Raw genomic sequence first — 21,306 nt, 5'->3', positions numbered from 1 at the left:
CATATTCAAGACGCTTTATCAATTGTCCAGATCTGTGTACAATAAATCTGCAATATCGCCAATTACATCAAGTCCTTGATAAGCTATCGTAGGTTTATTTTTTAATCGGGGTGTGATATCAACACGATATAGTGTTACCATCCATTGTGATATTACATTCCAGTTTTATTGAATTTTCGTTAAATATTTAATTCTGTCTAGCAATAAAATCTATAAATAGGTGCTTGATGTAACTATGGAATTCAGCTTGTTGTATCTACAGTGCTTTCCATAATCAAAGATTTTCAAATGTATTATGCTCAAGCGATTTACATTTGTTCAAAGATGTCATAAACATTTAAATTTTAAGAAAAACCACAAGCTCTCTACATGTGCATGTTATTTTGTCCATATTTTCTTGTAGCAAAGTAAAAGTATGAAGTTTTGATATTAGATTTAATTTAAACAAAATGAGTTATTGCCATTACACAGTAACGTTTTGCAACATTCGAGTAATGTTAATTACATTATATGCAATGTATGATCAAACATTTATGAAATATTAGCATTGGGTTTATGCAGTAACGGGCACCTTTATTTTGTAATCAGATACTGTTATATACGTCTTCCTAGAAAATAGAATTTAGTCTCAGATTTTTTCTGTTCTCTCTGTACGCAATGAATGTGAGTTCATTCTTTGTACCCAATGATTGTGAGTTCACTCTATGTACACAATGGATGAAAGTTCACTCTTTGTACGCAATGGATGTGAGTTTACTCTATGTACGCAATGTGTGTGAGTTCACTCTACGTACGCATTGGATGTGAGTTCATTCTATGTACGCAATGGATGAGAGTTCACTCTTTGTACGCAATGGATGTGAGTTCACTCTATGTACGCATTGGATGTGAGTTCATTATATGTACGCATTGGATGTGAGTTCATTCTATGTACGCAATGGATGAGAGTTCATTCTATGTACGCAATGGATGAGAGTTCATTCTATGTACGCAATGGATGAGAGTTCATTCTATGTACGCAATGGATGAGAGTTCACTCTATGTACGCATTGGATGTGAGTTCATTCTATGTACGCATTGGATGTGAGTTTCACTCTATGTACGCAATGGATGTGAGTTTCACTCTATGCACGCATTGGATGTGAGTTTACTCTTTGTACGCAATGGATGTGAGTTCACTCTATCTACGCAGTGGATGTGAGTTCACTCTTTGTACGCAGTGGATGTGAGTTCACTCTATGTACGCAGTGGATGTGAGTTCACTCTATGTACGCATTGGATGTGAGTTCACTCTATGTACGCATTGGATGTGAGTTCACTCTATGTACGCAATAGATGTGAGTTCACTCTATGTACGCACTGGATGTGAGTTCATTCTATGTACGCAATGGATGTGATTTCACCTCTCCAGGTATTCAATCCCTCTTCTCAATGTTCACATTTGATAGGAATTCATATGTTCATGGGGGCTCCGAGCGGCCGAGTGGTCTAAAGCGCTCCGTTACGCATCACTGCCATCTCACCTCTGTCTGCGTGGGTTCGAGTCTAGGATTCGGCCAATGTGGGTATGTGAGAAAGCTTGCCAGTAGCTTCTCGAGGGTGGTTCTTTTCGGGGATTTCCCGTGTTCTTCCTCCACAATTAATACTGGCGGCCATGTATAGCCTATCGTGTGCTGAAAAATGGCGTTAAACCCTACAACAAAAACAACAACACATGTTCATGTATCCAATCTGAGGATCCAATCACTCTTTATATACACAACAGATCTGAGTTTACCTTTGCATGTGCCCAATCATTTTTTTCTATATACGCAAAGGATACAAGCCCACTTTTTCGTGTATGCAATCACTCTTTTATATGGACACAATAGATACAAATTTACCTTTCCATGGATCCAATCACTCTTCATTTTAAACACAATGTATACTAATTCACATTGTCATGTTCCAATCACTTTCACCTTATACACAATGGCAATGATTTCACCTTTATATGCAACCAATCACTCATTCGAAAACATGTATGTATATGTACTTACAAAACTCAATGTAAATAGTTTAGCAAAATACTGACCGAGGAAAAGTGGTCAGAAGATTGTGCTTCTTATTCGACCCCTTGTATTGTGTGTGTGTGTGTGGGCTGTGGAATTGGTAAGGCCCACACAGTAACAGCGTCTGTTACCAAACACAAGTCTGTATAAATACATCATGTATGTAACATTCTGAATAAGCAGACCAGAGCTTTGCCCCCTTGATCTCTTACCAAACCAAATGGCGTGAAAGATTCCTGGTAAACGGTGAAAATAATGATCAGATGCAGATGTTGGCATACTTTCATGTTAAAATTCATTCAGGTTTTAATTTGCCATGGAAAGTCACTTTCGTCCGTGTGACATCTTGATTACATAGTATATCTCCAAATCCGGTTTCGACCAGATAACTTTGAAATAGGGCGTGCAATGCAATTTGCAAGCTTTATCTAATTATGTTGAAATTTGCTCGCCACGTTTTTACTGGTTCTCCCCGCATATATACACATATATACACAGTTAGTGATAGGGGCTGTTTAGTGACAATGGGAACATACATTACAGACCCCCTTGATCACGTTTAGCGACAAACACTTTTTAGCACACCCTGGGCACGTTTAGCGACAATGGGAATTTAACATGGGGAATATTGGACCTATATAGCGACAAGGGAAAGTTGTTTTGTTGTATAGGGAAAATAGGAATAAAACAGGTGAGGTGGCCTGACGGTACTGTACATTGGTAATAATGTGGCAAGGGTTGGACCTGAATATTCGCTATTCTAGAGAGAGAAATACAGTAGAGATATAGGCACAGACATAGACACATACAACACATAGACATATATTGATGAACATCAATCTATCACACCTAAACTGTAAAATCGACTAAACAATATTTTGGCAAGAGAATCAATATCTTTTCGAGGCAATGGAGTGAGCCAGAAAAGGGCCTTTGGTTTTCTTCTTCTTCTTTTTCGTTATGGTATGTCTGTCGTCTTCTTCTTTTTTCATTTTGTTCTTCCTCCCGTTTTTCTTCTCTCCTTCTTCTTTCTTCCTCTTCTCATTCTCCTCTTCCTTTTCTATCCTTTCATTACATTCCCTCATTCTTATTCTATCCTCTTCATCCTCATTATCCTCCTTTTCTTCTTTAATCAGCTCTCTTAGCATATCCTTAAAAAGGTCGTGGGCCACAATAGCGTCAAGGAGAATTGTACATGGAGAAATTGAATGGGACCCTATAGCGTAAAGGGGAATTGAAAATAGGGAAATTGAATGGGCCACTTTGGCTTCAAGGGGAATGGAACATGGGAATGTTAGGGTTGTATACTCGTTATGTGTTAGCTTAACATGTAAGAGAAGGAGAAAATATCTTACAAAATATACTAACTCTTACACTGCCAAAATACCATGTGAAAAAACGCTAGTATCTATTTATAGTCACCACTGGTAGGAAAATCCTTTGGAAAAAATCTAGTATATCTTTTTCCCTATAAATTGTAGGAAATTCCTTTGGAAAAACACACTATCGGTTTATAGCATTAACTTGTGTGACACTCCTGTTTAAAAACCCTAGTTTAAAAACCCTTTTTATAGCTACAACCTGTGGAGAAACCCAAGTCTATATTTATAGTCTAAAGTTTCAAGCTTCAATGACGTCACTGTAATGGACACTAGGGGAATAATGGCAATAGTGTTGCAAGTGGCTGACCTGCATACGCGCTACTGCAGGTAGGTAGGCAGATGAAATGAATTTGACAGGGATAAAGGGAGTTTTATAGTGTCAAAGACCAAGACATACACACGTACACACAAGCACAAAAACGAAACGTACTTGTGCACACAAACACATACACACACAAACGTACGAGTGGCACATACACACACCATACAGAGGGAAGAAGAAAAAACAAACCCAAAATATATTATCCACACAGAGGGAAGAAGAAAAAACAAACCTTAATTATGCTATCAATACACCGGACGAGGAAAAAACAAACCCCAAATATACTATTCACACACGGGAAGAGGAAAACACAAACCACAAATATACTATCCACACAAACGTACGCGAACGCATACAAACAAAATATCTACTAACCAAACAAACATACGCGAACGCAAACAAACCCCAAATATACTATCCACACACGGAAAGGAGAAAAAACAAAACTAATATGTACTATCCACACAAACGTACGCGAACGCATACAAACCCAATATCTACTATCCGCACAAACGTACGCGAACGCATGCAAACACACGCTCTACTATCCACACAGAAGGGAAAGACAAAAAACAAACCGAATATCTAAGATACACAGGGGAAGGAGAAAAAACAATCCCCACATAAACTATCCATGCATGGGAAGAGGAAAGATACGAAACGCCAAAATATACTATCCACACCCAGGAAAGTAAAAACAAGCCCCAATATTATATTCACACACGGGAAGGAGATAAAAAAAACAAAGCCAATATCTGCTATCTACACAAACGTAAGCGAAGTCATACGAAACCCAATATGTACCCAATATCCACATCAACGCTCGCGAACGCATACAAACACACGCCCTACCATCAACACAGAAGGAAAGGAGCACCCCATCCCCCAAAGTATGCTATCCACACACGGGAAGAGGAAAAACCCCACCAAAATATACTATCTTCACACGAGAAGAGGAACAAACAAGCCCCAGTATACTATCCACACAGGAAAGAGAGAGAAAAAAACCAATATCTACTATCTACGCAATAGTACGCGAACGCATACAAACACAATATGTACTATCCACACAAACTTATGCGAAAGCATACACACACTCGGTTATCTACACACGGGAAGAAGAAAGAAAACCCATAATATACTACCCACACAGAGGGAAGAAGAAAACCATTATCTACTATGAACACAAAGTGAAGAAAAAACTCAATATATACACTATCAACAGAGTGAAGAAAATAACCCATTATATAATATCAACACAGAGTGAAGACGTTTGTTTTGAAAGCACCTAAGTCCTCAGCTAAAATGAATAATTCTACCAAACACCCACACAGACACAGACGCTCCAAAACCAAGTTAACCCGTTATTCTGTGGCGTCAGTGTGATTTTAGAAAAAAATCAAGAAAAAAAATGATTGATGAACAGACTGTCTATATTTTAGTGAGTTACCAAAATCTTTTGCGTAATGTCAACTTAGTTCAAGAGGAAACTGAACGGCGTGTGATGTGCATGTTAGTGACTGACCCATTTAGATTCGCTACTGGAGTACGATCATCTCTGTGCAGAAAGTACACTTATTGCCTCCGACAAAAATGGAGGTATAAAAACGGGCTAACATGCCACGGCATTCATCAGTGGTGATACAACAAATTTCGTGGAAGGAAATCAGTGACAGTATTCAGACGGTGGAGGATTACCAACACTTACTATATGAACTGTGTCCATTGAATTGGGGTAGTACTGTGGTGTGTGTCTCAGTGAATTCTTTTCTGGGATTTCGTTAACCAACATATTTCTTGTGGGCTTTTTACGAAGAGTATTTGCCACCAAATAAAACATAAAAGTCGTCCCTTTAAATGTCCACGAGAGACTCATTCTGTTAAAAGCCATGAGTTTTCATGTCGATACTTCTCGACCTCTGCGGGGAAAAATTCGTCAACTGTAAGGTAATGAATATACGTACGACGATGTTTGTGTAGCTTTTGACTTACACCCTTACTGGATAGATTTACGTGACTGGAAAAGTTGGGTTTTCGAGGCTTGGATGAAAGAAGTGGCCAATTATGCATAAGAGTTGTGATCCTAGATTCAAAAATCCAGTGAAGAAAGCAAATTTTAAACCTGTGTTGGTCACAGTGCCAGGAGATGAACCAAACGCCGAGGAAAACCACTCCCTTGAGGACAGGAGTGTCATGGACATTGCCGAAAGACCATTCCGGGAGGACACCTGTGTGACTGTACCCAATGCAGAGACTGTATTAACATTACATACTGTCCCCAGGACACCTTTATTACCAAAAATATGTTGTACAGTCACTAGTTTATATTCCACTTTGATCGTTGTGATGTGTATTTTATCGCTGTACTTAACCGTTTGAGTTTTATGTATATTTGTTTTTCGTTTCGTTCCATTTTAAACATGTGTTGAAATAAACGTGTCCTGAAAACGTATAAAAACTCTTGTCTTGTCTGTCGTCGTGTCAAAAGTGCCATTCCCCACACTATGGCTACCTCTACTGTTTCTGCTCCATCTTCCTCCACTTTCAAAGGCATCGACGAACACTTTAATCGTGCTAGTTGGGATGCCTTGTATCTTCGCCATCCCTTTAGCATGTTAATTACCAGACCCAGCGGTTGAGGCAAAACCGAATTTGTGAAACGCTTGATCGAACATAAACATCATTTGATCAATCGTATACCTCAACGGATCGTGTGGTGTTACACAGAGTGGATATCGGCGTACAGTATCTTGCGAGAAAGTCCAGGCGATTTCATCGTGTTTGTAGAAGGCATTCCTGGCGAAGACGACGGGATCGTGTGTGACCCCCGTCAAACCCATCTGGTCATCTTCGACATGTTAGTAGAAGACGAAGAAGAAAGTAAACTGTGGTTTACTTGCAAAGGGCAACATCGTAATGCCAGTGTCATTTACATCACTCAAAATTTGTTTCAACAAAGTAAAGCCCATCGCACCATCAGTCTCAGTGCTCATTACGTGGTCTCTTAAGCCCTAGATATAAATCGCAAGTGCAAGTCTTAGCCAGACAATTATGAACGCCTTGGCTGACTTATGCGTACCATGATGCCACTAAAACCTCACACGCCTATTTACTTGTGGATTTAAAACCCACCAACCTCGAGCTTTTGCGATTTCGTACACATCTGTTTCACCACTGGTGTCAAGACGGCGGGCTTGTCGTATACACGGCTCAGTCGTCGACATAAGACCAACAACAAAAATTCTAAATCTATGGGTCTGTCTCGCACAGCGTCAACATGACGTCACTTCAGTCTGATCTTCCCGTCACATTGATTCGTGCCTTTTAGGACATCTATCGCGAAAAAAATCCACAAATACGTGCTCGTGTCTTAGAAGCGAGTCTCAAAGAAGTCTTACGATGGCTTATGGTGACAGCATGTCAATTACTGAAAGGCAGCATCCATATTCCACATCAAACCAAACGCTTTTTTGAGCGAAACAAAGCAGCCTTGACGCAACTGGCCGATCCTCATATTAACACAAACCAAAAAGCAAATCATTTTGAAACCTGGATGTAGCGGTTCTCTAGGAGGTGTCATCATTCGCTCACTCTTAAAATGGGATTCCAATGCCAAGAAAATTCACCCCAAGTAAAAAGCCAGCCAAGAAATACCAAACGGACCAAAGAGATAAAGGGCAGTGGTGTAGACCAGATCACAGCAACTGAACAAGAAAAGCATACAGAAAAAGAAAATTTCCACAGAGAAGACCCCCAGAAAGCAGCTTCTTTCAGCATGAGGCCACGACCTACAGCCATGATGACCAAGACTCCACTAGCCTCAGGATCTTCCGCTACTCCGTTGCTAGTGACGCCAGCCAAGCCCAATCTGTTCTTCTTCATTTGATGAAACAATGGAAACCAGCGTCTCCAAGAACATATCCTCCAGCGGTTACACCATCTTCCTCTTTTTAGCTGCAAGAGCAGTTGCTCACAAAGTACCTGCCCCTCAAATCAAAGTCCAAGAGAGATCAAGCATGTTACAGAGTTTACTGGATTTGTCCAAGTTAGAAGTGTCCCGATTTAGTTCGTTGCGAACCCCTCCACGACGTGTGATGCCTGTCATCAAGTTGATACAACGTAAAGACAATCAGTCGCGACGCATTCCAGTATAAAACGACCTGCGGTAAAGGAAGAGGATCGGTCTATTTTGGCTCTTCAACCATCAAAAACGTCCCCTAAAGGAAGTGCACACTACTCTCAGGCTAATAAAGGAAAGAAAAGGAAAAGAATGCATGCTCGTTTAGCCAAACAGTTAGACATTTTGTATGTCCTGTCCAAGTCTCCTTCACCAATGCGAAAACAACTCGTTCAAACAGCCTTCAAAAATTTCATCAATACCGTGAGAGAATGTTGTATGAATGTATTGAAAGGAATGATAACTTTGTCTAAACACCAGAAAGAATGCTTGACCAAACATTGTGACGTTCTTCGCCAAATGGTCCAAAAGAAATTCACATTCGTCAGAAGAAAGAGATGATGGTGCAGAAGATCATTTTAGGACCTCTTTTCAAAGGAATAACAGGAGCCATGCCGGGAGGACTGTTGGGAGGTGTTTTACCCAAGGGTCCAATATATAATGACCAAGAAGATAAAAGGGACCTCTGGAGTCACAAGTTGTCAGACGTGACCTTTGGAATCGAATGGAAGGAGCAAACCTGGCTTTAGTACCTTACAAACGATGGATGGAATACCATTGTTGGGAAGAACAACGGACCCCGCATTTGCCTTCAAATCCTCATTTGACTGAGATATACCGGTTACAACACGAATTGCAATCGTTGACGGATCGCAACGATTTGTTCGAAACAGAACAATCGCAGGTATGGTCAGTTGTTGCAACGAATATGTCTTTCACCAGAAAGCTGTAGACGAAACAGCTCAGCAGACTCTGAAAGATTTTAAGAACCTAATGAATCCCCAGTGACCAAGAGAGAAAAAAGAGAAGAAAAGGAGTTTCAAACTCCTCGAGAAAAAGTACGCAACTTAACACCACCAGAAAAAGTATGCAAGTTAACAACACCACCTTCATCCAAAATTGGATGGATTAAAAAGATGATGGCCACCCCTTATTCCACATAAGAGAACAGAAAGGTTAAACAAGAACCGATTACACCTGTTTGCAACAAGGAGACAAACAATTGTGGACCATAATATTGAGCCTTATTCCCAATTCTCCCCTGAAATACTCCTATAACGGGAACAACAGGAGTCTTATGTCCAACTCCAGTCACCACTCCAACAATAACCACTCCAACAACAATCCTCTTTTAGACACTCTTCTGACTTCGAGTGACCGCTCGGAGAGCAGCCGAACTCTGGATTTGTGAACAACAATAAGCAAATTTACCTAATGCTACCCAGTGACAGTTCCATGGAGGTGTTTCCGAACAATATTTTGTGTTGTTACGCGGCCAAATTATCTCATTCCATCCAATTCGATTACGAAGCCCATTGGGAAATGGCTATTGGCGAAAATGATTTACCCTACACAAATCAAACTCATCACTGAAGCTCAAAACACTTTCCAGGTCGAAAAGGACACAAAGGCAGCAAGCAATCCATTATGAAGCATCTTTAGTGTGAACATTTCGGCCGGTTATTATTTTAGTGGTGAACCTTTGGTGGAAACAATTGCTGACAGGTTCGGAGGAGTATTTAGCAAAGATCTTAACAGAGAAAAATAAGTGTAAAGATTGAGTACCATAAAGTGGTTCGTCACCTACTGATGAAGCTGGAAAAAATGCTACATTTTCCAAAGGGAAAGTCACGGTGAAACTCCATTTTCGAAAACGATTATCTAACGAGTTGTAAGTTATGTATCCAATGTACCTAGAAGTCGCTTGACAGCGAGGACATGGTTTAGGAGATATGTTAAAATCAATCTTTCGTTCGGTGTTTGTATCCGTTTGCGTACGTTTGTGTGGATAGTAAATATTGTGTTTGTTTTTTCTACTTCCCGTGTGTGGATAGTATATTTTGGGGTTTGTATGTCTGTATGGATAGTAGAAGTTTATATTTGCATGCATTCGCGTACATTCGAGTGGTTAGTATATTTGGGGTTCTTATGCGTTCGCGTACGTTTGTGTGGATATTAGATGTTGTGTTTGTATGCGTTTGTGTACGTTTGTGTGGATGACATATTTGTGTTTTTTTTCCTCTTCCCTCTGTGTGGATAGTATATTTTGGGTTTGTTTTTCTTCTTCCCCTTGTTTGGTGTGTGAGTGTGTGCGCACTCATACGTTTCTGTGTGTATGTGAGAATGTACACAAGTACATTTCGTTTGTTTGTTTGTTTGAGTGTGTATGTATTGGTCTTTGTTTGTCCCTATAAAACTACCTTATCCCTGTCAAATTTATTTCACCTACCTACCTGCATACAGTAGCGCGTATTCTGGTCAGAAACCTGCAACATTGTTGCCATTATTCCCCTAGTGTCCAGTACATGGACGTCAATGAAGCTGGAAATGTTCAGACTATAAATATAGACTTGGGGTTTTCCACAGGTTGTAGCTATAAATAGATACCGGGGTTTTTAGATAGGAGCGTCACACAAGTTGATTCTATGAATATAAAGTGGATTTTTCCAAAGGAATTTCCCACAATTTGTGGCTAAAAATAAATACTAGATTTTATCCAAAGGAATTTTCTACTAGTGTTGGTTATACATAGATACTAGCGTTTTGCCACATAGTATTTTGGCAGTGTAAGAGTTAGTCTATTTTGTGAGATTGTATCTCCTTCTCTTATATTTTAAGCTAACACATAACGACTATACAACCCCAATATTTCCATGTTCGATTCCCGTTGACGCCAAAGTGGCCCATTTAATTTCACCATGTTCAATTCCCCTTGACTCTATAGTGGCCCATTAAATTTCTCCATGTACAATTCCCCTTGACGCTATAGTGGCCCATTCAATTTCTCCATGTACATTTCCCCATGACGCTATAATGGCCCACCACCTTTATAAGGATAGTTAAGAGAGCTGATTAAAGAAGAAAGGAGGAGAAAGAGCATGAAGAGGATAGAATAAGAATGAGGGACTGTAATGAAAGGATAGAAAAGGAAGAGGAGAATGAGAAGAGGAAGAAAAGGGAATAGAAGAAAAAGACAGGAGGAGGAGGAAACAATTTAAAAAGAAGACGCCAGCGATAACATAACTAAGAAGATGGTGGAGGAAAAGAAGAAACTATAAGAACCAAAACAAGAAGAAATCCAAAGGCCCTTTTCAGGACCACTCCATTGCCTCGAATAGATTTTTTTCTTCTTGCCTACACTTTTGTAGTCGATTTTATAGTTTAGGTGTGATAGATTGATATTCATCAATATTTTCATCAATATATCTCGATGTGTTGTGTCTGTCTATGTCTATACCTCTACTGTATTTGTTTTTCCCTAGAGCAGCGCGTATTCAGGTCAGCTCCTTGCTACGTTGTTACCAATGTTCAGCAGCGTGACGTCACCTTAAATGTTGCATTCGAATTGTCCCTATATTACAACAAACCAACTTTCCCTTGTCACTATACTGGCCCAATATTCCCCATGTTGAATTCCCGGTGTCGCTAAACGTGCCCAGGATGTGCTAAAAGTGTTGTCGTTAAACGTGACCAAGGAGGTCTGTAATTTATTTTCCCATTGTCGCTAAACAGCCCCCTATCAATACTATCACATATGCATATAAAAAAATTTGTGCTTGAAATAAAAAGAAATGACGAGCAAAACTATTTGATAATCGAATTAGCTGTTTTTAGCTGTACCTACAAACTATCCATTTCTAGTAATGGATACAAATGTACTGTTCTATTGAATAAAGACAATTATTATCATAATGCTTGGACAAATTTACAGAATCATGGAACATCCACACTTCACCAAAATCAAACCTGTTTAAAGTCTCTTTTAGGATTATCACCCAGTTGATATTATTATTTGGTTCATTTTTAACGTAAAAATGACTTTATGCAGTCCTTCATATAATATTTGCAGCATTTTTATTTCCAAACCAATATTTACTTAACCAGACTTAAATGGGATTCGTCTATGTCCACCATTTATACCGAAACTAGCAGTAGATATTTTTACAATTAGTACATAATTTAACAACCTTCGTTGTATACTTTTAAATGACGTCAGCATGGAGTTCTCTGATGTGTAATTCACTGGGCCGGTGCAAGGGTACAAAGGTAATTGGCGCCCTAGAAAAACCTTGTACCTTACGTCACCCTCCCTCCGGTCTGGACATCACTTATGATAATTTATTGATTTCTTTCTTTACTCTGCATGTTTATTGATAACAGATGAATAACCTGACAATGTACTTCGTCTCTGGCACCCATCCAGCCCCTTTTGGCACCCTAGGCAGCCTATATTTACATTCCAGTTTTTACAGTAGTTGTGTAAATTATCCATAAGCGTTTGTAAACCCTCAATGAATCATGAAAGTAAAGCCAAAACATCAGCAAATAATGTCGAAAATAAAGACAACTCTTCTAACTCTTTACGGATATTTCCAGTAGATGGCAATACATTTAATAGATCTACAGTAAATAACGAAAACAGTATCGGTGTATCAAGCCTATTCCATACTCAGTATAAAAAGTTATTCCTGAGCAACATGAATATTAAAGGTGCATCATTACAACGTCCTGGATATATAGGCAGCAGCATCAGTAACAACAACATTATAGTCATCATCATCATCATCACCATCATCATTATCATCATTTAAGGCACTATTTCGGAACGATCAGCAAACGACATGATCGGATCTGCAAGTAGTTGTATAGATCCAACAATTCACATCTGACTGGATAAAATACCCTTTGTAGATTATTTTCTTGTCATTTTTGGAGATTATTCTAAGCATCTATACCCCTTGCCATATTAGAGAAAGCTCCACAACGACAGTTAGAACTCTGTCATTGACAAGAAACTGGCTGAAGGATGTATCACTGGTTGCAAGGAGGCTGAAATCGACTGGATATGAAGCGTTCTTACTTCGTTAGTGATCTGGAACCTCAGTTATAACTAGACTGGATGTGACACGTTGATACTAAGCTAGTGGAGTGGAACATTAGCTATAACTAGACTGGATGTAAAGCTTTTATACAAAGCTAGTGATGTGGAACTTTAGCTATAACCAGACTGGATGTAAAGCTTCTATACTAAGCTAGTGATGTGGGACATTAGCTATAACTTGACTGGATGTAAAGGTTTTATACTAAGCTAGTGATGTGGAACATTAGGTATCACTAAACTGGATGTAAAGGTTTTATACTAAGCTAGTGATGTGGAACATTAGCTATAACTAGACTGGATGTAAAGCTTTTATACAAAGGTAGTTATGTAGAACATTAACAATAACTAGACTGGATGGAATGCTTTTATACTAAGCTAGTGATGTGAGACATTAGCTATAACTAGATTGGATGGGATGCTTTTATACTAAGCTAGTGATGTGGAACATTAGCTGTAACTAGACTGGATGTAAAGCTTTTATACTAAGCTAGTGATGTGGGACATTAGCAATAACCAGACTGGATGGAATGCTTTTATACTAAGCTAGAAATGTGGAATATCAGCTATAACTAGACTGGACGTAAAGCTTTTATACTAAGCTAGTTATGTGGAACATTTGCAATAACTAGACTGGATGGGATGCTTTTATACTAAGCTAGTGATGTGGGACATTAGCTATACCTAGATTGGGTGGGATGCTTTCATACTAAGCTAGTGATGTGGAACATTAGCTATAACTAGACTGGATGTGACGCTTTCATACAAAGCTAGCGATGTGGGACATTAGTTATAACTAGACTGGATGTAAAGCTTTTATACTATGCTTGTGATGTAGAACATCAGCTATTTATCAGAGGGCTTCTGCAATATATGACGGTATTTTCACTGCATTTAAACTGACATGAACAAAATGTATTGAATCATTGCCTTTAAATGAATAAAGTAATTGCAGCTTGCAAAACCCCATTTTAAAACTGGATTTATGTTATCTCGTTTTTTCAAACAAGCATTCTCTTTATCTGCAAAATACCTTTATTATACAACACACATTTCTAACAGAGACTGGTTAAAATTTTAGCATCTCATCAAATGCATCGCTACGAAATAAAGTACAGTTTGGTTGCATGCACAATTCCTCGTTTAATACGGTTTATCTGGACTTAGAAAAGGATGTTCAATCCGTATTTTCGTATCTTAGACCCAGACTGGAATTCAGTGGGGTTTTTTGTACTGCAGTCCACGAGCCAATATTTTTGGATGTACCAAATGAGATTTCAATTAATAACAACTTGTTTTCAAAACAATTACATTAAATGGTTATGCATATTTGGAAAATGTAAACGAATGCGTATGTAATAGATTTTCAAAAAATCCGTATTCGATATTTGCTGACACCGTAATTTTGGTTCTTATTGAAGAGTATGACACCATCTGTATAGAATGGTGTGAATAACTCTCGGCGTAGACTGCCTCACCACATCCCTTTTTAAGGCCCGGTCGTAGGGCAAGGCTAACAAGGCAACCGCCTTGGGCCCCTTGCTTTCAGGGGCCCCGCGCTGCTGACTATACATTTTTATTACTGAGGTGAGATTGAACAGATTTTTTGTTTGTTTTGGGCCCCGCTCATCACTTCCTGCCTTGGGTCCCGCACATCATAGAGCCGAGCCTGCCCTTACTCCATATTACACTCGTTCTCTTCATCGACCCGGTGTCCTGCGTGGCCGAGTGGTCAAATGCTCGCCCTTACGGATCACTCACAAATATCTCGTCTCTATCCACATGAGTTCTAGTTTTGACTCGACCATTGTGGGTATGTCTGAAAGCTTGCTAGTAGCTTCTCGTGGGTCAGTTGTACCTCATGGAGTCTTCACGGTTCTTCCTCCACCAAAATTTGCTGGCCGCCATGTAAAGCTTTTCATATGCTGAAAATGGCATTAAACCACACAAAACTAAACCCAAATTTCGCTGCTCCGGAACAAAACACGTGTTTAATTATGTATTTGCATGCAATCGTGCACCCAAATTTCATCCGGGCATTTGTCACAAACCTGGAGAGTTCATGTGAACTAAGTTCTATTGTTTACAGGAAAGGATTCTTTAAAATACTCGCCTAAGGTATTAAACGTTTGTTTCTTAACTTTACTGGAAATATTTCATCTGTTACCGGTTTCGGTGATAGATTTAGAACAGTTTTATAATTTGATGGGCGAGGATGAGCTTTTATTAAACAAACTGTGAAATTCGTCACAACATTTTGTTTTGAAATGATAATGACGACTGCAAAACACATATGCTGTGTTCATGTATGTAAAACTTATAAACAGGTCCGGATTAACACCTTGACTAATAAGGATATAGCCTTTGGCCCTCGCATGTTCTAGTGGTCTTCTTTAATCCCTTCATCCCATATTGAAATAAGAGCTGAATGCGCTTCCCTCCCATTTACCATAGGCCACTCATAACTTTAATCCGACCCTGCATGCAAACTATGATCAACTTCTATATTTGCAATTTTACGTTTTGTACTACATGACTGAGTACATAAAAACATTAACGAATGCTTACTAAACGTTTCATTGCGTCTGTGTTAGCTGTAACTTAGGTTTATACTGATTGCTATATGATTATAGTGACAAGAATAGATGCTCAGGATACTCAGAACACCCAGGATTCGGATAGTGATATACCGTGCGCTTCTCGATTATAACGATGTATTCTTGGAGAAATAAGAGAAACATATGGCAAATTAGACAAGCAGTTATTCAAGCGAGAGATATCGAGTAGTCTTGACGTAACGTCCCTTCGCCATACTCGTAGTTCTTTACATGATAATGGTAGGCTCAGCTATCCGAGTTCTCCTTTTTGTCGCCTGGTGGAGAGGACATCGCGTTCTGATAGTGCTCCAGTAAAAGACAAAATAGCAGACGACATATATGCAATATTTAATTTTCTAGAGGGTGATGGTAACACTAGCGAAGTAAAGGCATGTATGTCTAGGAATGCAGAAAGCAAGCCGAGTAGAACAGAGAGTTTGAGATGCTCAAAGAATCTGCAATAAACTAGTCACGAAAATGGTCAGTTGAGTGACATGGATCAACAGAGGCAATGCATCAATAAGCGATTGTGGACTTAATAGTTAGGATGAGAGAGTTGAAACCAGCATTCCCATATTGCAATATGAACATTTATTGATCTGAAACAATTTGTAAAAGATGAACTACACGTCAAATTGTGCAATTATTATGGAAGAAATGAAGAGAACGAGGAAGGACATCGTTCATTTTGGATGAGATGATACAAAGTAAGGATGAGAAAATTAAAAGACTCGAATCGAGCATTGACAAGGCAAGGGAGTCGGAAATGCGTTTAGAATCTGACCTACATGCAATGGCAGATGTAATAAAGAGCCAGGCAATGTTAATCGAAAAGCTACAACCTGTAATCGAGAAACGAATTGAGACAGTAAGTGTACATATTCGTGGAATTCAGTTCCAACTTAAAAACTTTATACAGCTGTCTTGCTCTTATGCAAATATGACCAGATCATCTTGCCCATCTTTGAATATATAAAGTAGACCAAATACAGTTCCGAATACAAGTGTAATTGATAGCTGTCGTCTAGACTCCCGTAACAGGATTTTGTCAAAACAACAAGAATATAGAAATACCGGCTTCAGCGAATTCAGGCTACCAACAAATGAGATTCCTTCTGTAGGCTTGATGCAAATCTCTGGTAGCACAAATCCCAAGCACTACAGCACTCACTGTCATATGTGAAGCAGATAAAGGAAGAACATGTGAAAAGACAATTGTTGAGAAAGAAAATCAAACTAATAAAAATCAATTATCGGATACTAGAAATTCCCCACTGACAAAAATGACATGAATGCTATGAATGATATGAATAATAATTCGAAACCAATATAGGTTCGAATCAGCAATATGACTTTCAGTGGAATGAATAGGAGCACGAAAACAAAATCTTTGTGTATATCTCGAATTAAAGCAGATTATGGCCCAGAAGAGCTAAATCATGTAATACTCAGACATGCGTACAATCGAAGAGTAAAAATCACAAATATTAGGATTCTTAAAAAGTTGTCAAATATGAACGGAGAAACGTGTTACTGTTCCGGAAAATCTGCTTAACAAAATTTTACAGCACGGGTTTTGGCCCGAATTTGTATTAGCCAGAGAATGATACGAAAGATAACTGATTTCGTGTACCTAAATTGTATTTGGAGAAGCTTTTGTTTACTTTTTGAATTACTGCTCTAAATATAATAACTTGGAATGCGAAGGGCATTATGACAGGAACGCCTTATGTTTGTTCATTACTTCATAAGGTTGATATTGTGTGCATACAAGAGTTTTGGATACATCCAGAGCAACTGCAATTTTTTCAAAGCATTGACAGGGAATTTACTGCTTTTTTCGAGACCGGATAACAGAAATTCATATGTGTCTATGATAAAGAAAACGTCCCTCTGGATTTGGAAGATTTGCAATCCTCTATCGGAAATCACACTGGTTCGGAAACGACCGAGTTATAGCAGTTGAAATTAGCCTGCGTGCTATCAAATTGTTCATTTTCTGTGTGTGGTTTCCTCCCACAGATGCCTCCTTAGATGATCAAAAAGAAATAATGGAAACTGTGGAATGCATTTATGACGAATATAGTCAAATACAGTCAAAAAAGGCTTTGTGATTATTTGTTGTGACTTTAATGAGGAGCTACCAAAAAAGGTGATTCCGAAGAGTACAAATGGCAAAAGTTACATACTACATTCCTTTCTTAAAAATAGGCATCTAATGTTAACATGTGATATTTCCTCTTCTGGGAAACACTCGTCCTATATTGACTACATTTTGATACCCTCCTCCAAAACAGATTTAGTCCGTAGTGCCAACATTGAAGATGCCCATCATCTCAATGTGTCTGATCATTTACATGCGAGAACAGAGTTGTTTGTTCCAAACGAACTCCTGGAATCAACATTTTACAGTAATCCAGGTACAATCAACTGGAGTAAAGTTTCTTCAGAACAGAAGGAGCCGTACAGAAGTGAAACCAACGAGCACTTAAATTCAGTGGAGCTACTTTTACATAACACTGCAGATGTACAAAACGTACTTGTTACAGTTGCGACTGTTTTACGCAATACAGCTGACAAAATTCTTCCAACGAAAACTTTCTTGCCTCACATGAAACCTTACTGGAAATTTACTAATGTGCCTGAACTAGATAAATAGATGAGAAGAAAATGAGCGTTATGGATAAAATACGAACGTCCACGTGGTATACAATTGATAACGTATGCAGAATATAAAAATGCGAAGAGAAAAGTCAGAAACCAATTAAACAAGGCAGACGACCAGTACGAACATGAACAATTCCACTAGCTAGAAAAAGCTGCAGAACTGGATGTAGTGAAACTCTACAGAATAGTAAGACTGCATAGGAAGGGACAAAGACAAGATATCTCTGAACTAAAAGTGGAAGGAGAAATAAAACAGGACCCTCATCTGATTCGTGACGCGTTAAGTCAGCATTTCAAAACTTTAGTAACTGAAACACTGGATATTCATTTTAACGAATCGTTTGCAGCTGAACTTAAAAGAAACACCATCAAGGATGTTGTGGATTCAAATATTGAAGACGGAGTAATAAGGATATGTGTGAAACCATGTTACAGAATGACATTGAAGAGGCTGTAAAAGAGCTGAAATAACAATCATGTGGACATGATAAAATATATGCAGAGCATTTAATTTTTGCCTCTCAATCGATTTGTTCTGTCTTGTGCAAAGTGTACAATCGCATAATCTCCTTGGAAACGTATCCTGACTACTTCAAAATTGTAAGTGTTATACCTGTCTTCAAAGGTGGGAATGAATAACTATAGAGATATCTCAATCGTTCCCGTTTTTCAAAAAGCATTTGAAAAGATATTGCTGAGGAGGTTAACGTTGGAAATGGTATTGGAAAAGATGGAATGAGTCGAAATAGTACTGCCTGCTTTGACATACGGATGCGAATTATGGTCCAACTTGAGCCAGTCACAGGTATATGATCTAGAAGTATGTCAAAGAAAAGCTGCAAGAAGAATTATAGGGCTTGATCAGCGCTCTTCTACAAAAACAACAATTAGCAGCCTTGGACTGTGGTCAGTTGAGCGATATGTAGATAAAATCGAATTAGGTTTCGTCAATAAAATCTGCAGAGCTAATGTTTCACTAGCATGGAAATTATATTCAACAAAAGAATTCTTGACTTGCTGACACACGAGATCGAGAGCGTTGGTTTTGTTAAAGATATATATCGTATTCTTTTGAAATACCAGCTTGACGGTTTCTTCCACCTATACATGAGCAGCCTATATTCTGTTCCGAAACCAGTCTGGAGGAGAAATATTGAAACGGCAGTTCACTGCTGCGAATGATCATTGTGGAGATCTAAACTTGAAAGAAGACCTGAACTATTACATTATGAAAGTGTTCATACTAATCTTCAACCACTTGCTGTATGGAAGCTTGGTAAAAGTTTTCCTAATAAAACCTGGACCTTCGCTAACATTGCCTATTTAACAATCTGTGCAATTTCAGCAGAGAATGAATATAACTGTAAAAGGTTGACTACAGACAGAGCTATGCATATGTTACTAAACTGCCAAGCCCTTAACGATGAACATAATACTATGTTTGAAAAAATAATAGATGCAATAGACATTCTAGACTCACACTGGCTTTTATGCCAGGACAATGACTCATTACTTCATATCCTTTTGGGCTAGAGAGGGAACATCTGTGGCTCTAAGGATGATCAGTCATGACAGACATTCATGTGTGTGGTGGCTGAAGGAATAGACACAATGTACAGAAGAACAAATGAACTTGTAAACGATATCCATCCATACAAACATACATACATACATACATACATACATACATACATACATACATACATACATACATGCATGCATGCATGCATACTGTTTCGAGTCTAAGCTATTAAAAAAGTAACAAAAAAGAGTGAAAACAACATGCTTTATAAAATTTAACAAATTATTTATTTCCCTAGAATACAAAGTGAAAATTAGAAAAAAAGAACATACATTAATACGAATTAAATCCCAAAATTATCCAAGAATTATAGACACAAGTCCAAATAATAAAAAGTCCTGAATAAAACTCAGTTCAAGTCCCGAAGAGATCCCAAACTGAAAGTGATGACCAGTTTGTTATAGCCTACGGAGTACTGATGTGTCGACAGTCTTTTGTTGAATCAGAAGTATTATCAGAGCGATTTTGTTTTTCCAGAGAAAATAATCAATTCAATAATTTGAAGAAAATAAAATTCGGCCCAAACTGGTCATAACATAAATCAACTTTAAGGTGCTAGATGTTAAAGCACAACTGACGAAATTTTCACAATCACAAGATTATATATTTCTCTACTTGACCTCATGTCACAAGTAGCATTTTATATATATATATATATTACCTTATGGAAATAACCTTCTAAAATGATCTAATGAGCCTTGTTTACTTACAAGACAATAATCTGTAAAATTAACATAGGAATCTCGAAAACCCGGACCGAAATCAACATATTTACTTCTTACTGTTTATCTAAATAATACTCCTGCTATTAAGCTCATACACATAGATAATAATTTAGCTATGTATTAGTTGTTACTATAAATGTAATAGAAAAATAACAAAAGTAAATCAGGTCAAGCAGAAATGAGCTCAATTTTGGACAAGGTCACATCCAGTTACAATGTTACATTACTATAGCATGTAATGACATAAAAAAGAATTAAACTACAAACAAACAATTAAATTAAACATACATACATACACACACACATACATACATACATACATACATACATACATACATACATACATACATACCGTATATTTAGGTATTTTAGCAATGAAGAAATTTGAACGGTCTAGATTCGCAAAGAATAAGTCCACTAAAAATTTATTTCCCTAACAAATGTGGCTACAATTGTCAAAATTTGATTTGCAAAAATTTGAAACTTGCGAAACAGTTCTCCGTTTACTTCAGGATAATTGGTCATTAATTTTAGTGCCTAGCACAAATGGTAAACAGGAATTAACGACGACCATGAGAGTATCCGTTGCGAAATTTTCATCCATCCCGTGGGAACCGCAACTTTGGTACTGATACATAATTGAATAGATTCAGGATCATTGAGCATATTTCATCATTCGCTACCACTAACAATATGAATAAGGACAAAAATGGGCTGCGATCTACCAACTTTTATAAAGCCAAGAATTGTTCCAATCATGCTTTTCTTCTGGCAACTATCAATACACAACATCATTTGATTGACAGATTATTGTTATAAGCACATCAGCACACGAAACGGTCATATTGCGCTGATGCTATTGGAGTAAAGTCTGTTGCCAAGGGATAAACTACGCAGGTCGAGCCATCTTTGTTGGAGTAGGGT

The sequence above is a fragment of the Sinohyriopsis cumingii genome, chromosome 13, assembly GCF_028554795.1.
Source record: "Sinohyriopsis cumingii isolate HCF-2022 chromosome 13, ASM2855479v2, whole genome shotgun sequence".
Taxonomy (NCBI): domain Eukaryota; kingdom Metazoa; phylum Mollusca; class Bivalvia; order Unionida; family Unionidae; genus Sinohyriopsis; species Sinohyriopsis cumingii.
This window is presented reverse-complemented; position numbering follows the sequence as displayed.